Genomic DNA, 18,979 nt, shown 5'->3' with positions numbered 1-18,979 from the left:
CCCATCTCTGTTTGTTTCTTCGCAAACTACTGTACGGAAGCGACCTGCTTTAGTAGCTACGTCTGTACGTAAAGATTATTCACGCAGACGATCGCCCAAGGCTGGAACTGGCTTCAGCTCCCTGGTGCCACCAGGCAGCCGTACTAACCACTGATCCACTGTGCCACCCGTACGATTTGGAACGATTTGTCATCATTTGCGGTGCAAGTAGCGAAACAGTTGTCAGTTTGTCAACTGGGTCGGATTATAATGTTGTCAGCGATCTGCAGCAATGTGAACGGAGATGTCGAATCGAGCTGCTGGTGGTGATGAGGCGCGCTTGCAGCGTGACATGTTTACACGGGGAGATCAGCTCCCTCCCCATTCTCCAGAGAGTCGGATACAAGTAGAGAGGATATTGAAGTGGACGATAAAGAAAGGGTGCACGGACGTAATTCGCTTTTCGCAACTTTTCGGATTGATGCGGAATGCCGAGGAGCGAATCCTGTACGTGAGGGAAACGATGATTGGCATTTATGGGCAAGCTACACCAACACAAGGGGAGGCAATGAATAGGATCTTTCCGTCAAGGCCAACATTTCTCGCCCATGCCGAGATCAGCCTGGTGGTGAGCTGCTCTCTCGAACCGCTGCAGTCCAAGTGCTGTCGGTAGCCCCGCGATGCTGTTTGGGCGGGGATTCCCGATTTTGACCCGGTAACACCGGAGGAACAAGACATATTTGCAATTCAGGACAGCGAGTGTCTCGGGGGGGGGGGAGGGGGAGAACTTGCGAATGGTGGTGTTCCCGTGGATCTGCTGCCGTCATCCTTCGAGGCTGCGTTGGCCATGGGTTTGCAAGGTGCTGCCTGAGGAATTCTGGTGAATCTTGTAGATGCCGGGGGAATGAATGACCCTGCCGGGGAATGAATGACCCTGCCGCCGCCGCTGTCCCCGATCACCGGGAGAAACCTCTCTGCAGTCGACCTGACGTGCGGTGGCTCCGGCCCGTGCCATCTGATTGGTCGTCAGCGCGACCTACGCGGCTACGTAACAGATGGAGAGAAAAGCACGGGGAAAGCACAGCGACTGCTGCAGAGTGATCTTCCGGTCTGGTTGGATATCTTGGAAGGAAGGTAGACGGTAAGGGAATAAAGGAACTTTGAATATCATCAAACTGATGGAAAGGATAGTCGGCAAATATGACCTCCACCGTTGGAGTATTGATGTGCTATCGCTTCTCGGCCTTTTGGCTTGGAATATGTGTAGTTTCTGTTCTTATCAGTTTAATCGCTGATATCTCCCGAAGGTGGGAGTGTTTGTATTAAATGGATTTTTGGAGCAGGGAGATGGCTTAAGGGCTTGCTCTGTCCTCTCCATGTATCAGCCTGGTATTGCAGTGTTTCCAGGAATGGTGCACCCAACGCTTACCCAAGTTCAAAAGCAGGTGAATGCAATGTGAATCTCTTGCCTTTGCTAGTTTGCCGTGTTGATGGCAGTCAGTGATTGTTGCATCTATTGTCTTTTCAGTTGCAGGAAACTATCGTCTTTTGTTACGGGTTTTCTGTCTTATGAACCTGCTCTGCAGTTACCTGATGAAGGTGCAGCACGCAGAAAGCCAGGACAGGGGTAACCCCAACGTGCTACAGGGAACATTCTGGAACCAGGGGCCTGCCAGGAAGGTAACTTGCCAATTTAAATGAATGGATTTGCCCTTGTCTGCCGTTTTGGGCTTCTGCGGTCGTTCTTGGAACGTATCCCACCGATGGTACGGCGGTGGCGGGGGGTGGGGTGACTGCTGTAATTTCAAAGAACCCCGTTGGCCTGAAACCTGGTGTTGTGGGATTTTTAACACAGTCAAATCAGGTTGTGGGATCCCATGACTCAGCCAATGTCAAATGGCTATCAGATCAGCCCCCACAGCCCCTTCCCAACCCCCCCGCCTCCCCCCCCACCCCCGAGGCAACAAATTTATCCTAATATTTTCTTGAACAAGAAAGAAATGTCTTTGGTCTGTTTCCTGAATAGAGTGAAACCCCCATCTCTGTTTGTTTCTTCGCAAACTACTGTACGGAAGCGACCTGCTTTAGTAGCTACGTCTGTACGTAAAGATTATTCACGCAGACGATCGCCCAAGGCTGGAACTGGCTTCAGCTCCCTGGTGCCACCAGGCAGCCGTACTAACCACTGATCCACTGTGCCACCCGTACGATTTGGAACGATTTGTCATCATTTGCGGTGCAAGTAGCGAAACAGTTGTCAGTTTGTCAACTGGGTCGGATTATAATGTTGTCAGCGATCTGCAGCAATGTGAACGGAGATGTCGAATCGAGCTGCTGGTGGTGATGAGGCGCGCTTGCAGCGTGACATGTTTACACGGGGAGATCAGCTCCCTCCCCATTCTCCAGAGAGTCGGATACAAGTAGAGAGGATATTGAGAGTGGACGATAAAGAAAGGGTGCACGGACGTAATTCGCTTTTCGCAACTTTTCGGATTGATGCGGAATGCCGAGGAGCGAATCCTGTACGTGAGGGAAACGATGATTGGCATTTATGGGCAAGCTACACCAACACAAGGGGAGGCAATGAATAGGATCTTTCCGTCAAGGCCAACATTTCTCGCCCATGCCGAGATCAGCCTGGTGGTGAGCTGCTCTCTCGAACCGCTGCAGTCCAAGTGCTGTCGGTAGCCCCGCGATGCTGTTTGGGCGGGGATTCCCGATTTTGACCCGGTAACACCGGAGGAACAAAGACATATTTGCAATTCAGGACAGCGAGTGTCTCGGGGGGGGGGAGGGGGAGAACTTGCGAATGGTGGTGTTCCCGTGGATCTGCTGCCGTCATCCTTCGAGGCTGCGTTGGCCATGGGTTTGCAAGGTGCTGCCTGAGGAATTCTGGTGAATCTTGTAGATGCCGGGGGAATGAATGACCCTGCCGGGGGAATGAATGACCCTGCCGCCGCCGCTGTCCCCGATCACCGGGAGAAACCTCTCTGCAGTCGACCTGACGTGCGGTGGCTCCGGCCCGTGCCATCTGATTGGTCGTCAGCGCGACCTACGCGGCTACGTAACAGATGGAGAGAAAAGCACGGGGAAAGCACAGCGACTGCTGCAGAGTGATCTTCCGGTCTGGTTGGATATCTTGGAAGGAAGGTAGACGGTAAGGGAATAAAGGAACTTTGAATATCATCAAACTGATGGAAAGGATAGTCGGCAAATATGACCTCCACCGTTGGAGTATTGATGTGCTATCGCTTCTCGGCCTTTTGGCTTGGAATATGTGTAGTTTCTGTTCTTATCAGTTTAATCGCTGATATCTCCCGAAGGTGGGAGTGTTTGTATTAAATGGATTTTTGGAGCAGGGAGATGGCTTAAGGGCTTGCTCTGTCCTCTCCATGTATCAGCCTGGTATTGCAGTGTTTCCAGGAATGGTGCACCCAACGCTTACCCAAGTTCAAAAGCAGGTGAATGCAATGTGAATCTCTTGCCTTTGCTAGTTTGCCGTGTTGATGGCAGTCAGTGATTGTTGCATCTATTGTCTTTTCAGTTGCAGGAAACTATCGTCTTTTGTTACGGGTTTTCTGTCTTATGAACCTGCTCTGCAGTTACCTGATGAAGGTGCAGCACGCAGAAAGCCAGGACAGGGGTAACCCCAACGTGCTACAGGGAACATTCTGGAACCAGGGGCCTGCCAGGAAGGTAACTTGCCAATTTAAATGAATGGATTTGCCCTTGTCTGCCGTTTTGGGCTTCTGCGGTCGTTCTTGGAACGTATCCCACCGATGGTACGGCGGTGGCGGGGGGTGGGGTGACTGCTGTAATTTCAAAGAACCCCGTTGGGCTGAAACCTGGTGTTGTGGGATTTTTAACACAGTCAAATCAGGTTGTGGGATCCCATGACTCAGCCAATGTCAAATGGCTATCAGATCAGCCCCCACAGCCCCTTCCCAACCCCCCCGCCTCCCCCCCCACCCCCGAGGCAACAAATTTATCCTAATATTTTCTTGAACAAGAAAGAAATGTCTTTGGTCTGTTTCCTGAATAGAGTGAAACCCCCATCTCTGTTTGTTTCTTCGCAAACTACTGTACGGAAGCGACCTGCTTTAGTAGCTACGTCTGTACGTAAAGATTATTCACGCAGACGATCGCCCAAGGCTGGAACTGGCTTCAGCTCCCTGGTGCCACCAGGCAGCCGTACTAACCACTGATCCACTGTGCCACCCGTACGATTTGGAACGATTTGTCATCATTTGCGGTGCAAGTAGCGAAACAGTTGTCAGTTTGTCAACTGGGTCGGATTATAATGTTGTCAGCGATCTGCAGCAATGTGAACGGAGATGTCGAATCGAGCTGCTGGTGGTGATGAGGCGCGCTTGCAGCGTGACATGTTTACACGGGGAGATCAGCTCCCTCCCCATTCTCCAGAGAGTCGGATACAAGTAGAGAGGATATTGAGAGTGGACGATAAAGAAAGGGTGCACGGACGTAATTCGCTTTTCGCAACTTTTCGGATTGATGCGGAATGCCGAGGAGCGAATCCTGTACGTGAGGGAAACGATGATTGGCATTTATGGGCAAGCTACACCAACACAAGGGGAGGCAATGAATAGGATCTTTCCGTCAAGGCCAACATTTCTCGCCCATGCCGAGATCAGCCTGGTGGTGAGCTGCTCTCTCGAACCGCTGCAGTCCAAGTGCTGTCGGTAGCCCCGCGATGCTGTTTGGGCGGGGATTCCCGATTTTGACCCGGTAACACCGGAGGAACAAAGACATATTTGCAATTCAGGACAGCGAGTGTCTCGGGGGGGGGGGAGGGGGAGAACTTGCGAATGGTGGTGTTCCCGTGGATCTGCTGCCGTCATCCTTCGAGGCTGCGTTGGCCATGGGTTTGCAAGGTGCTGCCTGAGGAATTCTGGTGAATCTTGTAGATGCCGGGGGAATGAATGACCCTGCCGGGGAATGAATGACCCTGCCGCCGCCGCTGTCCCCGATCACCGGGAGAAACCTCTCTGCAGTCGACCTGACGTGCGGTGGCTCCGGCCCGTGCCATCTGATTGGTCGTCAGCGCGACCTACGCGGCTACGTAACAGATGGAGAGAAAAGCACGGGGAAAGCACAGCGACTGCTGCAGAGTGATCTTCCGGTCTGGTTGGATATCTTGGAAGGAAGGTAGACGGTAAGGGAATAAAGGAACTTTGAATATCATCAAACTGATGGAAAGGATAGTCGGCAAATATGACCTCCACCGTTGGAGTATTGATGTGCTATCGCTTCTCGGCCTTTTGGCTTGGAATATGTGTAGTTTCTGTTCTTATCAGTTTAATCGCTGATATCTCCCGAAGGTGGGAGTGTGTGTATTAAATGGATTTTTGGAGCAGGGAGATGGCTTAAGGGCTTGCTCTGTCCTCTCCATGTATCAGCCTGGTATTGCAGTGTTTCCAGGAATGGTGCACCCAACGCTTACCCAAGTTCAAAAGCAGGTGAATGCAATGTGAATCTCTTGCCTTTGCTAGTTTGCCGTGTTGATGGCAGTCAGTGATTGTTGCATCTATTGTCTTTTCAGTTGCAGGAAACTATCGTCTTTTGTTACGGGTTTTCTGTCTTATGAACCTGCTCTGCAGTTACCTGATGAAGGTGCAGCACGCAGAAAGCCAGGACAGGGGTAACCCCAACGTGCTACAGGGAACATTCTGGAACCAGGGGCCTGCCAGGAAGGTAACTTGCCAATTTAAATGAATGGATTTGCCCTTGTCTGCCGTTTTGGGCTTCTGCGGTCGTTCTTGGAACGTATCCCACCGATGGTACGGCGGTGGCGGGGGGTGGGGTGACTGCTGTAATTTCAAAGAACCCCGTTGGCCTGAAACCTGGTGTTGTGGGATTTTTAACACAGTCAAATCAGGTTGTGGGATCCCATGACTCAGCCAATGTCAAATGGCTATCAGATCAGCCCCCACAGCCCCTTCCCAACCCCCCCGCCTCCCCCCCCACCCCCGAGGCAACAAATTTATCCTAATATTTTCTTGAACAAGAAAGAAATGTCTTTGGTCTGTTTCCTGAATAGAGTGAAACCCCCATCTCTGTTTGTTTCTTCGCAAACTACTGTACGGAAGCGACCTGCTTTAGTAGCTACGTCTGTACGTAAAGATTATTCACGCAGACGATCGCCCAAGGCTGGAACTGGCTTCAGCTCCCTGGTGCCACCAGGCAGCCGTACTAACCACTGATCCACTGTGCCACCCGTACGATTTGGAACGATTTGTCATCATTTGCGGTGCAAGTAGCGAAACAGTTGTCAGTTTGTCAACTGGGTCGGATTATAATGTTGTCAGCGATCTGCAGCAATGTGAACGGAGATGTCGAATCGAGCTGCTGGTGGTGATGAGGCGCGCTTGCAGCGTGACATGTTTACACGGGGAGATCAGCTCCCTCCCCATTCTCCAGAGAGTCGGATACAAGTAGAGAGGATATTGAGAGTGGACGATAAAGAAAGGGTGCACGGACGTAATTCGCTTTTCGCAACTTTTCGGATTGATGCGGAATGCCGAGGAGCGAATCCTGTACGTGAGGGAAACGATGATTGGCATTTATGGGCAAGCTACACCAACACAAGGGGAGGCAATGAATAGGATCTTTCCGTCAAGGCCAACATTTCTCGCCCATGCCGAGATCAGCCTGGTGGTGAGCTGCTCTCTCGAACCGCTGCAGTCCAAGTGCTGTCGGTAGCCCCGCGATGCTGTTTGGGCGGGGATTCCCGATTTTGACCCGGTAACACCGGAGGAACAAAGACATATTTGCAATTCAGGACAGCGAGTGCCTCGGGGGGGGGGAGGGGGAGAACTTGCGAATGGTGGTGTTCCCGTGGATCTGCTGCCGTCATCCTTCGAGGCTGCGTTGGCCATGGGTTTGCAAGGTGCTGCCTGAGGAATTCTGGTGAATCTTGTAGATGCCGGGGAATGAATGACCCTGCCGGGGGAATGAATGACCCTGCCGCCGCCGCTGTCCCCGATCACCGGGAGAAACCTCTCTGCAGTCGACCTGACGTGCGGTGGCTCCGGCCCGTGCCATCTGATTGGTCGTCAGCGCGACCTACGCGGCTACGTAACAGATGGAGAGAAAAGCACGGGGAAAGCACAGCGACTGCTGCAGAGTGATCTTCCGGTCTGGTTGGATATCTTGGAAGGAAGGTAGACGGTAAGGGAATAAAGGAACTTTGAATATCATCAAACTGATGGAAAGGATAGTCGGCAAATATGACCTCCACCGTTGGAGTATTGATGTGCTATCGCTTCTCGGCCTTTTGGCTTGGAATATGTGTAGTTTCTGTTCTTATCAGTTTAATCGCTGATATCTCCCGAAGGTGGGAGTGTTTGTATTAAATGGATTTTTGGAGCAGGGAGATGGCTTAAGGGCTTGCTCTGTCCTCTCCATGTATCAGCCTGGTATTGCAGTGTTTCCAGGAATGGTGCACCCAACGCTTACCCAAGTTCAAAAGCAGGTGAATGCAATGTGAATCTCTTGCCTTTGCTAGTTTGCCGTGTTGATGGCAGTCAGTGATTGTTGCATCTATTGTCTTTTCAGTTGCAGGAAACTATCGTCTTTTGTTACGGGTTTTCTGTCTTATGAACCTGCTCTGCAGTTACCTGATGAAGGTGCAGCACGCAGAAAGCCAGGACAGGGGTAACCCCAACGTGCTACAGGGAACATTCTGGAACCAGGGGCCTGCCAGGAAGGTAACTTGCCAATTTAAATGAATGGATTTGCCCTTGTCTGCCGTTTTGGGCTTCTGCGGTCGTTCTTGGAACGTATCCCACCGATGGTACGGCGGTGGCGGGGGGTGGGGTGACTGCTGTAATTTCAAAGAACCCCGTGGGCTGAAACCTGGTGTTGTGGGATTTTTAACACAGTCAAATCAGGTTGTGGGATCCCATGACTCAGCCAATGTCAAATGGCTATCAGATCAGCCCCCACAGCCCCTTCCCAACCCCCCCGCCTCCCCCCCCCACCCCCGAGGCAACAAATTTATCCTAATATTTTCTTGAACAAGAAAGAAATGTCTTTGGTCTGTTTCCTGAATAGAGTGAAACCCCCATCTCTGTTTGTTTCTTCGCAAACTACTGTACGGAAGCGACCTGCTTTAGTAGCTACGTCTGTACGTAAAGATTATTCACGCAGACGATCGCCCAAGGCTGGAACTGGCTTCAGCTCCCTGGTGCCACCAGGCAGCCGTACTAACCACTGATCCACTGTGCCACCCGTACGATTTGGAACGATTTGTCATCATTTGCGGTGCAAGTAGCGAAACAGTTGTCAGTTTGTCAACTGGGTCGGATTATAATGTTGTCAGCGATCTGCAGCAATGTGAACGGAGATGTCGAATCGAGCTGCTGGTGGTGATGAGGCGCGCTTGCAGCGTGACATGTTTACACGGGGAGATCAGCTCCCTCCCCATTCTCCAGAGAGTCGGATACAAGTAGAGAGGATATTGAGAGTGGACGATAAAGAAAGGGTGCACGGACGTAATTCGCTTTTCGCAACTTTTCGGATTGATGCGGAATGCCGAGGAGCGAATCCTGTACGTGAGGGAAACGATGATTGGCATTTATGGGCAAGCTACACCAACACAAGGGGAGGCAATGAATAGGATCTTTCCGTCAAGGCCAACATTTCTCGCCCATGCCGAGATCAGCCTGGTGGTGAGCTGCTCTCTCGAACCGCTGCAGTCCAAGTGCTGTCGGTAGCCCCGCGATGCTGTTTGGGCGGGGATTCCCGATTTTGACCCGGTAACACCGGAGGAACAAAGACATATTTGCAATTCAGGACAGCGAGGGTCTCGGGGGGGGGGGGGGGGAGAACTTGCGAATGGTGGTGTTCCCGTGGATCTGCTGCCGTCATCCTTCGAGGCTGCGTTGGCCATGGGTTTGCAAGGTGCTGCCTGAGGAATTCTGGTGAATCTTGTAGATGCCGGGGGAATGAATGACCCTGCCGGGGGAATGAATGACCCTGCCGCCGCCGCTGTCCCCGATCACCGGGAGAAACCTCTCTGCAGTCGACCTGACGTGCGGTGGCTCCGGCCCGTGCCATCTGATTGGTCGTCAGCGCGACCTACGCGGCTACGTAACAGATGGAGAGAAAAGCACGGGGAAAGCACAGCGACTGCTGCAGAGTGATCTTCCGGTCTGGTTGGATATCTTGGAAGGAAGGTAGACGGTAAGGGAATAAAGGAACTTTGAATATCATCAAACTGATGGAAAGGATAGTCGGCAAATATGACCTCCACCGTTGGAGTATTGATGTGCTATCGCTTCTCGGCCTTTTGGCTTGGAATATGTGTAGTTTCTGTTCTTATCAGTTTAATCGCTGATATCTCCCGAAGGTGGGAGTGTTTGTATTAAATGGATTTTGGAGCAGGGAGATGGCTTAAGGGCTTGCTCTGTCCTCTCCATGTATCAGCCTGGTATTGCAGTGTTTCCAGGAATGGTGCACCCAACGCTTACCCAAGTTCAAAAGCAGGTGAATGCAATGTGAATCTCTTGCCTTTGCTAGTTTGCCGTGTTGATGGCAGTCAGTGATTGTTGCATCTATTGTCTTTTCAGTTGCAGGAAACTATCGTCTTTTGTTACGGGTTTTCTGTCTTATGAACCTGCTCTGCAGTTACCTGATGAAGGTGCAGCACGCAGAAAGCCAGGACAGGGGTAACCCCAACGTGCTACAGGGAACATTCTGGAACCAGGGGCCTGCCAGGAAGGTAACTTGCCAATTTAATGAATGGATTTGCCCTTGTCTGCCGTTTTGGGCTTCTGCGGTCGTTCTTGGAACGTATCCCACCGATGGTACGGCGGTGGCGGGGGTGGGGTGACTGCTGTAATTTCAAAGAACCCCGTTGGGCTGAAACCTGGTGTTGTGGGATTTTTAACACAGTCAAATCAGGTTGTGGGATCCCATGACTCAGCCAATGTCAAATGGCTATCAGATCAGCCCCCACAGCCCCTTCCCAACCCCCCCGCCTCCCCCCCCCCCCCGAGGCAACAAATTTATCCTAATATTTTCTTGAACAAGAAAGAAATGTCTTTGGTCTGTTTCCTGAATAGAGTGAAACCCCCATCTCTGTTTGTTTCTTCGCAAACTACTGTACGGAAGCGACCTGCTTTAGTAGCTACGTCTGTACGTAAAGATTATTCACGCAGACGATCGCCCAAGGCTGGAACTGGCTTCAGCTCCCTGGTGCCACCAGGCAGCCGTACTAACCACTGATCCACTGTGCCACCCGTACGATTTGGAACGATTTGTCATCATTTGCGGTGCAAGTAGCGAAACAGTTGTCAGTTTGTCAACTGGGTCGGATTATAATGTTGTCAGCGATCTGCAGCAATGTGAACGGAGATGTCGAATCGAGCTGCTGGTGGTGATGAGGCGCGCTTGCAGCGTGACATGTTTACACGGGGAGATCAGCTCCCTCCCCATTCTCCAGAGAGTCGGATACAAGTAGAGAGGATATTGAGAGTGGACGATAAAGAAAGGGTGCACAGACGTAATTCGCTTTTCGCAACTTTTCGGATTGATGCGGAATGCCGAGGAGCGAATCCTGTACGTGAGGGAAACGATGATTGGCATTTATGGGCAAGCTACACCAACACAAGGGGAGGCAATGAATAGGATCTTTCCGTCAAGGCCAACATTTCTCGCCCATGCCGAGATCAGCCTGGTGGTGAGCTGCTCTCTCGAACCGCTGCAGTCCAAGTGCTGTCGGTAGCCCCGCGATGCTGTTTGGGCGGGATTCCCGATTTTGACCCGGTAACACCGGAGGAACAAAGACATATTTGCAATTCAGGACAGCGAGTGTCTCGGGGGGGGGAGGGGAGAACTTGCGAATGGTGGTGTTCCCGTGGATCTGCTGCCGTCATCCTTCGAGGCTGCGTTGGCCATGGGTTTGCAAGGTGCTGCCTGAGGAATTCTGGTGAATCTTGTAGATGCCGGGGAATGAATGACCCTGCCGGGGAATGAATGACCCTGCCGCCGCCGCTGTCCCCGATCACCGGGAGAAACCTCTCTGCAGTCGACCTGACGTGCGGTGGCTCCGGCCCGTGCCATCTGATTGGTCGTCAGCGCGACCTACGCGGCTACGTAACAGATGGAGAGAAAAGCACGGGGAAAGCACAGCGACTGCTGCAGAGTGATCTTCCGGTCTGGTTGGATATCTTGGAAGGAAGGTAGACGGTAAGGGAATAAAGGAACTTTGAATATCATCAAACTGATGGAAAGGATAGTCGGCAAATATGACCTCCACCGTTGGAGTATTGATGTGCTATCGCTTCTCGGCCTTTTGGCTTGGAATATGTGTAGTTTCTGTTCTTATCAGTTTAATCGCTGATATCTCCCGAAGGTGGGAGTGTTTGTATTAAATGGATTTTTGGAGCAGGGAGATGGCTTAAGGGCTTGCTCTGTCCTCTCCATGTATCAGCCTGGTATTGCAGTGTTTCCAGGAATGGTGCACCCAACGCTTACCCAAGTTCAAAAGCAGGTGAATGCAATGTGAATCTCTTGCCTTTGCTAGTTTGCCGTGTTGATGGCAGTCAGTGATTGTTGCATCTATTGTCTTTTCAGTTGCAGGAAACTATCGTCTTTTGTTACGGGTTTTCTGTCTTATGAACCTGCTCTGCAGTTACCTGATGAAGGTGCAGCACGCAGAAAGCCAGGACAGGGGTAACCCCAACGTGCTACAGGGAACATTCTGGAACCAGGGGCCTGCCAGGAAGGTAACTTGCCAATTTAAATGAATGGATTTGCCCTTGTCTGCCGTTTTGGGCTTCTGCGGTCGTTCTTGGAACGTATCCCACCGATGGTACGGCGGTGGCGGGGGTGGGGTGACTGCTGTAATTTCAAAGAACCCCGTTGGCCTGAAACCTGGTGTTGTGGGATTTTTAACACAGTCAAATCAGGTTGTGGGATCCCATGACTCAGCCAATGTCAAATGGCTATCAGATCAGCCCCCACAGCCCCTTCCCAACCCCCCCGCCCCCCTCCCCCCCCACCCCGAGGCAACAAATTTATCCTAATATTTTCTTGAACAAGAAAGAAATGTCTTTGGTCTGTTTCCTGAATAGAGTGAAACCCCCATCTCTGTTTGTTTCTTCGCAAACTACTGTACGGAAGCGACCTGCTTTAGTAGCTACGTCTGTACGTAAAGATTATTCACGCAGACGATCGCCCAAGGCTGGAACTGGCTTCAGCTCCCTGGTGCCACCAGGCAGCCGTACTAACCACTGATCCACTGTGCCACCCGTACGATTTGGAACGATTTGTCATCATTTGCGGTGCAAGTAGCGAAACAGTTGTCAGTTTGTCAACTGGGTCGGATTATAATGTTGTCAGCGATCTGCAGCAATGTGAACGGAGATGTCGAATCGAGCTGCTGGTGGTGATGAGGCGCGCTTGCAGCGTGACATGTTTACACGGGGAGATCAGCTCCCTCCCATTCTCCAGAGAGTCGGATACAAGTAGAGAGGATATTGAGAGTGGACGATAAAGAAAGGGTGCACGGACGTAATTCGCTTTTCGCAACTTTTCGGATTGATGCGGAATGCCGAGGAGCGAATCCTGTACGTGAGGGAAACGATGATTGGCATTATGGGCAAGCTACACCAACACAAGGGGAGGCAATGAATAGGATCTTTCCGTCAAGGCCAACATTTCTCGCCCATGCCGAGATCAGCCTGGTGGTGAGCTGCTCTCTCGAACCGCTGCAGTCCAAGTGCTGTCGGTAGCCCCGCGATGCTGTTTGGGCGGGGATTCCCGATTTTGACCCGGTAACACCGGAGGAACAAAGACATATTTGCAATTCAGGACAGCGAGTGCCTCGGGGGGGGGGGGAGAACTTGCGAATGGTGGTGTTCCCGTGGATCTGCTGCCGTCATCCTTCGAGGCTGCGTTGGCCATGGGTTTGCAAGGTGCTGCCTGAGGAATTCTGGTGAATCTTGTAGATGCCGGGGGAATGAATGACCCTGCCGGGGAATGAATGACCCTGCCGCCGCCGCTGTCCCCGATCACCGGAGAAACCTCTCTGCAGTCGACCTGACGTGCGGTGGCTCCGGCCCGTGCCATCTGATTGGTCGTCAGCGCGACCTACGCGGCTACGTAACAGATGGAGAAAAGCACGGGGAAAGCACAGCGACTGCTGCAGAGTGATCTTCCGGTCTGGTTGGATATCTTGGAAGGAAGGTAGACGGTAAGGGAATAAAGGAACTTTGAATATCATCAAACTGATGGAAAGGATAGTCGGCAAATATGACCTCCACCGTTGGAGTATTGATGTGCTATCGCTTCTCGGCCTTTTGGCTTGGAATATGTGTAGTTTCTGTTCTTATCAGTTTAATCGCTGATATCTCCCGAAGGTGGGAGTGTTTGTATTAAATGGATTTTTGGAGCAGGGAGATGGCTTAAGGGCTTGCTCTGTCCTCTCCATGTATCAGCCTGGTATTGCAGTGTTTCCAGGAATGGTGCACCCAACGCTTACCCAAGTTCAAAAGCAGGTGAATGCAATGTGAATCTCTTGCCTTTGCTAGTTTGCCGTGTTGATGGCAGTCAGTGATTGTTGCATCTATTGTCTTTTCAGTTGCAGGAAACTATCGTCTTTTGTTACGGGTTTTCTGTCTTATGAACCTGCTCTGCAGTTACCTGATGAAGGTGCAGCATGCAGAAAGCCAGGACAGGGGTAACCCCAACGTGCTACAGGGAACATTCTGGAACCAGGGGCCTGCCAGGAAGGTAACTTGCCAATTTAATGAATGGATTTGCCCTTGTCTGCCGTTTTGGGCTTCTGCGGTCGTTCTTGGACCGTATCCCACCGATGGTACGGCGGGGGGGGGGGGGGGGGGTGACTGCTGTAATTTCAAAGAACCCCGTTGGCCTGAAACCTGGTGTTGTGGGATTTTTAACACAGTCAAATCAGGTTGTGGGATCCCATGACTCAGCCAATGTCAAATGGCTATCAGATCAGCCCCCACAGCCCCTTCCCAACCCCCCCGCCCCCCCCCCCACCCCCCGAGGCAACAAATTTATCCTAATATTTTCTTGAACAAGAAAGAAATGTCTTTGGTCTGTTTCCTGAATAGAGTGAAACCCCCATCTCTGTTTGTTTCTTCGCAAACTACTGTACGGAAGCGACCTGCTTTAGTAGCTACGTCTGTACGTAAAGATTATTCACGCAGACGATCGCCCAAGGCTGGAACTGGCTTCAGCTCCCTGGTGCCACCAGGCAGCCGTACTAACCACTGATCCACTGTGCCACCCGTACGATTTGGAACGATTTGTCATCATTTGCGGTGCAAGTAGCGAAACAGTTGTCAGTTTGTCAACTGGGTCGGATTATAATGTTGTCAGCGATCTGCAGCAATGTGAACGGAGATGTCGAATCGAGCTGCTGGTGGTGATGAGGCGCGCTTGCAGCGTGACATGTTTACACGGGGAGATCAGCTCCCTCCCCATTCTCCACAGAGTCGGATACAAGTAGAGAGGATATTGAGAGTGGACGATAAAGAAAGGGTGCACGGACGTAATTCGCTTTTTCGCAACTTTTCGGATTGATGCGGAATGCCGAGGAGCGAATCCTGTACGTGAGGGAAACGATGATTGGCATTTATGGGCAAGCTACACCAACACAAGGGGAGGCAATGAATAGGATCTTTCCGTCAAGGCCAACATTTCTCGCCCATGCCGAGATCAGCCTGGTGGTGAGCTGCTCTCTCGAACCGCTGCAGTCCAAGTGCTGTCGGTAGCCCCGCGATGCTGTTTGGGCGGGATTCCCGATTTTGACCCGGTAACACCGGAGGAACAAGACATATTTGCAATTCAGGACAGCGAGTGTCTCGGGGGGGGGGGGGGGAGAACTTGCGAATGGTGGTGTTCCCGTGGATCTGCTGCCGTCATCCTTCGAGGCTGCGTTGGCCATGGGTTTGCAAGGTGCTGCCTGAGGAATTCTGGTGAATCTTGTAGATGCCGGGGAATGAATGACCCTGCCGGGGGAATGAATGACCCTGCCGCCGCCGCTGTCCCCGATCACCGGGAGAAACCTCTCTGCAGTCGACCTGACGTGCGGTGGCTCCGGCCCGTGCCATCTGATTGGTCGTCAGCGCGACCTACGCGGCTACGTAACAGATGGAGAGAAAAGCACGGGGAAAGCACAGCGACTGCTGCAGAGTGATCTTCCGGTCTGGTTGGATATCTTGGAAGGAAGGTAGACGGTAAGGGAATAAAGGAACTTTGAATATCATCAAACTGATGGAAAGGATAGTCGGCAAATATGACCTCCACCGTTGGAGTATTGATGTGCTATCGCTTCTCGGCCTTTTGGCTTGGAATATGTGTAGTTTCTGTTCTTATCAGTTTAATCGCTGATATCTCCCGAAGGTGGGAGTGTTTGTATTAAATGGATTTTTGGAGCAGGGAGATGGCTTAAGGGCTTGCTCTGTCCTCTCCATGTATCAGCCTGGTATTGCAGTGTTTCCAGGAATGGTGCACCCAACGCTTACCCAAGTTCAAAAGCAGGTGAATGCAATGTGAATCTCTTGCCTTTGCTAGTTTGCCGTGTTGATGGCAGTCAGTGATTGTTGCATCTATTGTCTTTTCAGTTGCAGGAAACTATCGTCTTTTGTTACGGGTTTTCTGTCTTATGAACCTGCTCTGCAGTTACCTGATGAAGGTGCAGCACGCAGAAAGCCAGGACAGGGGTAACCCCAACGTGCTACAGGGAACATTCTGGAACCAGGGGCCTGCAGGAAGGTAACTTGCCAATTTAATGAATGGATTTGCCCTTGTCTGCCGTTTTGGGCTTCTGCGGTCGTTCTTGGAACGTATCCCACCGATGGTACGGCGGTGGCGGGGGGTGGGGTGACTGCTGTAATTTCAAAGAACCCCGTTGGGCTGAAACCTGGTGTTGTGGGATTTTTAACACAGTCAAATCAGGTTGTGGGATCCCATGACTCAGCCAATGTCAAATGGCTATCAGATCAGCCCCCACAGCCCCTTCCCAACCCCCCCGCCTCCCCCCCCACCCCGAGGCAACAAATTTATCCTAATATTTTCTTGAACAAGAAAGAATGTCTTTGGTCTGTTTCCTGAATAGAGTGAAACCCCCATCTCTGTTTGTTTCTTCGCAAACTACTGTACGGAAGCGACCTGCTTTAGTAGCTACGTCTGGACGTAAAGATTATTCACGCAGACGATCGCCCAAGGCTGGAACTGGCTTCAGCTCCCTGGTGCACCAGGCAGCCGTACTAACCACTGATCCACTGTGCCACCCGTACGATTTGGAACGATTTGTCATCATTTGCGGTGCAAGTAGCGAAACAGTTGTCAGTTTGTCAACTGGTCGGATTATAATGTTGTCAGCGATCTGCAGCAATGTGAACGGAGATGTCGAATCAAGCTGCTGGTGGTGATGAGGCGCGCTTGCAGCGTGACATGTTTACACGGGGAGATCAGCTCCCTCCCCATTCTCCCAGAGAGTCGGATACAAGTAGAGAGGATATTGAGAGTGGACGATAAAGAAAGGGTGCACGGACGTAATTCGCTTTTCGCAACTTTTCGGATTGATGCGGAATGCCGAGGAGCGAATCCTGTACGTGAGGGAAACGATGATTGGCATTTATGGGCAAGCTACACCAACACAAGGGGAGGCAATGAATAGGATCTTTCCGTCAAGGCCAACATTTCTCGCCCATGCCGAGATCAGCCTGGTGGTGAGCTGCTCTCTCGAACCGCTGCAGTCCAAGTGCTGTCGGTAGCCCGCGATGCTGTTTGGGCGGGGATTCCCGATTTTGACCCCGGTAACACCGGAGGAACAAAGACATATTTGCAATTCAGGACAGCGAGTGTCTCGGGGGGGGGAGGGGGGAGAACTTGCGAATGGTGGTGTTCCCGTGGATCTGCTGCCGTCATCCTTCGAGGCTGCGTTGGCCATGGGTTTGCAAGGTGCTGCCTGAGGAATTCTGGTGAATCTTGTAGATGCCGGGGAATGAATGACCCTGCCGGGGAATGAATGACCCTGCCGCCGCCGCTGTCCCCGATCACCGGGAGAAACCTCTCTGCAGTCGACCTGACGTGCGGTGGCTCCGGCCCGTGCCATCTGATTGGTCGTCAGCGCGACCTACGCGGCTACGTAACAGATGGAGAGAAAAGCACGGGAAAAGCACAGCGACTGCTGCAGAGTGATCTTCCGGTCTGGTTGGATATCTTGGAAGGAAGGTAGACGGTAAGGGAATAAAGGAACTTTGAATATCATCAAACTGATGGAAAGGATAGTCGGCAAATATGACCTCCACCGTTGGAGTATTAATGTGCTATCGCTTCTCGGCCTTTTGGCTTGGAATATGTGTAGTTTCTGTTCTTATCAGTTTAATCGCTGATATCTCCCGAAGGTGGGAGTGTTTGTATTAAATGGATTTTTGGAGCAGGGAGATGGCTTAAGGGCTTGCTCTGTCCTCTCCATGTATCAGCCTGGTATTGCAGTGTTTCCAGGAATGGTGCACCCAACGCTTACCCAAGTTCAAAAGCAGGTGAATGCAATGTGAATCTCTTGCCTTTGCTAGTTTGCCGTGTTGATGGCAGTCAGTGATTGTTGCATCTATTGTCTTTTCAGTTGCAGGAAACTATCGTCTTTTGTTACGGGTTTTCTGTCTTATGAACCTGCTCTGCAGTTACCTGATGAAGGTGCAGCACGCTGAAAGCCAGGACAGGGGTAACCCCAACGTGCTACAGGGAACATTCTGGAACCAGGGGCCTGCCAGGAAGGTAACTTGCCAATTTAAATGAATGGATTTGCCCTTGTCTGCCGTTTTGGGCTTCTGCGGTCGTTCTTGGAACGTATACCACCGATGGTACGGCGGTGGCGGGGGGTGGGGTGACTGCTGTAATTTCAAAGAACCCCGTTGGCTGAAACCTGGTGTTGTGGGATTTTTAACACAGTCAAATCAGGTTGTGGGATCCCATGACTCAGCCAATGTCAAATGGCTATCAGATCAGCCCCCACAGCCCCTTCCCAACCCCCCCGCCCTCCCCCCCCACCCCCGAGGCAACAAATTTATCCTAATATTTTCTTGAACAAGAAAGAAATGTCTTTGGTCTGTTTCCTGAATAGAGTGAAACCCCCATCTCTGTTTGTTTCTTCGCAAACTACTGTACGGAAGCGACCTGCTTTAGTAGCTACGTCTGTACGTAAAGATTATTCACGCAGACGATCGCCCAAGGCTGGAACTGGCTTCAGCTCCCTGGTGCCACCAGGCAGCCGTACTAACCACTGATCCACTGTGCCACCCGTACGATTTGGAACGATTTGTCATCATTTGCGGTGCAAGTAGCGAAACAGTTGTCAGTTTGTCAACTGGTCGGATTATAATGTTGTCAGCGATCTGCAGCAATGTGAACGGAGATGTCGAATCGAGCTGCTGGTGGTGATGAGGCGCGCTTGCAGCGTGACATGTTTACACGGGGAGATCAGCTCCCTCCCCATTCTCCCAGAGAGTCGGATACAAGTAGAGAGGATATTGAAGTGGACGATAAAGAAAGGGTGCACGGACGTAATTCGCTTTTCGCAACTTTTCGGATTGATGCGGAATGCCGAGGAGCGAATCCTGTACGTGAGGGAAACGATGATTGGCATTTATGGGCAAGCTACACCAACACAAGGGAGGCAATGAATAGGATCTTTCCGTCAAGGCCAACATTTCTCGCCCATGCCGAGATCAGCCTGGTGTGAGCTGCTCTCTCGAACCGCTGCAGTCCAAGTGCTGTCGGTAGCCCCGCGATGCTGTTTGGGTGGGGATTCCCGATTTTGACCCGGTAACACCGGAGGAACAAGACATATTTGCAATTCAGGACAGCGAGTGTCTCGGGGGGGGGGAGGGGGAGAACTTGCGAATGGTGGTGTTCCGTGGATCTGCTGCCGTCATCCTTCGAGGCTGCGTTGGCCATGGGTTTGCAAGGTGCTGCCTGAGGAATTCTGGTGAATCTT

General features: G+C 51.6%; 9 non-coding genes across 9 annotated transcripts; all 9 read left to right on the top strand.

The window, feature by feature from the left end:
- The first annotated feature begins 1,210 nt into the window (after positions 1-1,210).
- Positions 1,211-1,402, top strand: LOC132809854 (U2 spliceosomal RNA). Its single transcript, XR_009642574.1, has one exon. It is a non-coding gene; the product is annotated as a U2 spliceosomal RNA (small nuclear RNA).
- Positions 1,403-3,226: 1,824 nt separating this feature from the next.
- On the top strand, positions 3,227-3,418 carry LOC132809851 (U2 spliceosomal RNA). The gene has a single exon (XR_009642572.1). It is a non-coding gene; the product is annotated as a U2 spliceosomal RNA (small nuclear RNA).
- A 1,824-nt stretch (positions 3,419-5,242) lies between these two features.
- On the top strand, positions 5,243-5,434 carry LOC132809848 (U2 spliceosomal RNA). The gene has a single exon (XR_009642570.1). It is a non-coding gene; the product is annotated as a U2 spliceosomal RNA (small nuclear RNA).
- Positions 5,435-7,257: 1,823 nt separating this feature from the next.
- Positions 7,258-7,449, top strand: LOC132809900 (U2 spliceosomal RNA). The gene has a single exon (XR_009642621.1). It is a non-coding gene; the product is annotated as a U2 spliceosomal RNA (small nuclear RNA).
- A 1,824-nt stretch (positions 7,450-9,273) lies between these two features.
- On the top strand, positions 9,274-9,464 carry LOC132809849 (U2 spliceosomal RNA). Its single transcript, XR_009642571.1, has one exon. It is a non-coding gene; the product is annotated as a U2 spliceosomal RNA (small nuclear RNA).
- Positions 9,465-11,280: 1,816 nt separating this feature from the next.
- LOC132809888 (U2 spliceosomal RNA) lies at positions 11,281-11,472 on the top strand. Its single transcript, XR_009642608.1, has one exon. It is a non-coding gene; the product is annotated as a U2 spliceosomal RNA (small nuclear RNA).
- Positions 11,473-13,288: 1,816 nt separating this feature from the next.
- On the top strand, positions 13,289-13,480 carry LOC132809876 (U2 spliceosomal RNA). Its single transcript, XR_009642596.1, has one exon. It is a non-coding gene; the product is annotated as a U2 spliceosomal RNA (small nuclear RNA).
- Positions 13,481-15,302: 1,822 nt separating this feature from the next.
- Positions 15,303-15,494, top strand: LOC132809864 (U2 spliceosomal RNA). The gene has a single exon (XR_009642584.1). It is a non-coding gene; the product is annotated as a U2 spliceosomal RNA (small nuclear RNA).
- Positions 15,495-17,311: 1,817 nt separating this feature from the next.
- LOC132809844 (U2 spliceosomal RNA) lies at positions 17,312-17,503 on the top strand. The gene has a single exon (XR_009642565.1). It is a non-coding gene; the product is annotated as a U2 spliceosomal RNA (small nuclear RNA).
- Positions 17,504-18,979: the final 1,476 nt, after the last annotated feature.

This window comes from Hemiscyllium ocellatum, unplaced genomic scaffold (genome assembly GCF_020745735.1).
Source record: "Hemiscyllium ocellatum isolate sHemOce1 unplaced genomic scaffold, sHemOce1.pat.X.cur. scaffold_1360_pat_ctg1, whole genome shotgun sequence".
Taxonomy (NCBI): Eukaryota; Metazoa; Chordata; class Chondrichthyes; order Orectolobiformes; family Hemiscylliidae; genus Hemiscyllium; species Hemiscyllium ocellatum.
Note: the sequence above shows the minus strand (reverse complement) of the source record. Positions and strands in the feature narration are given on the sequence as shown.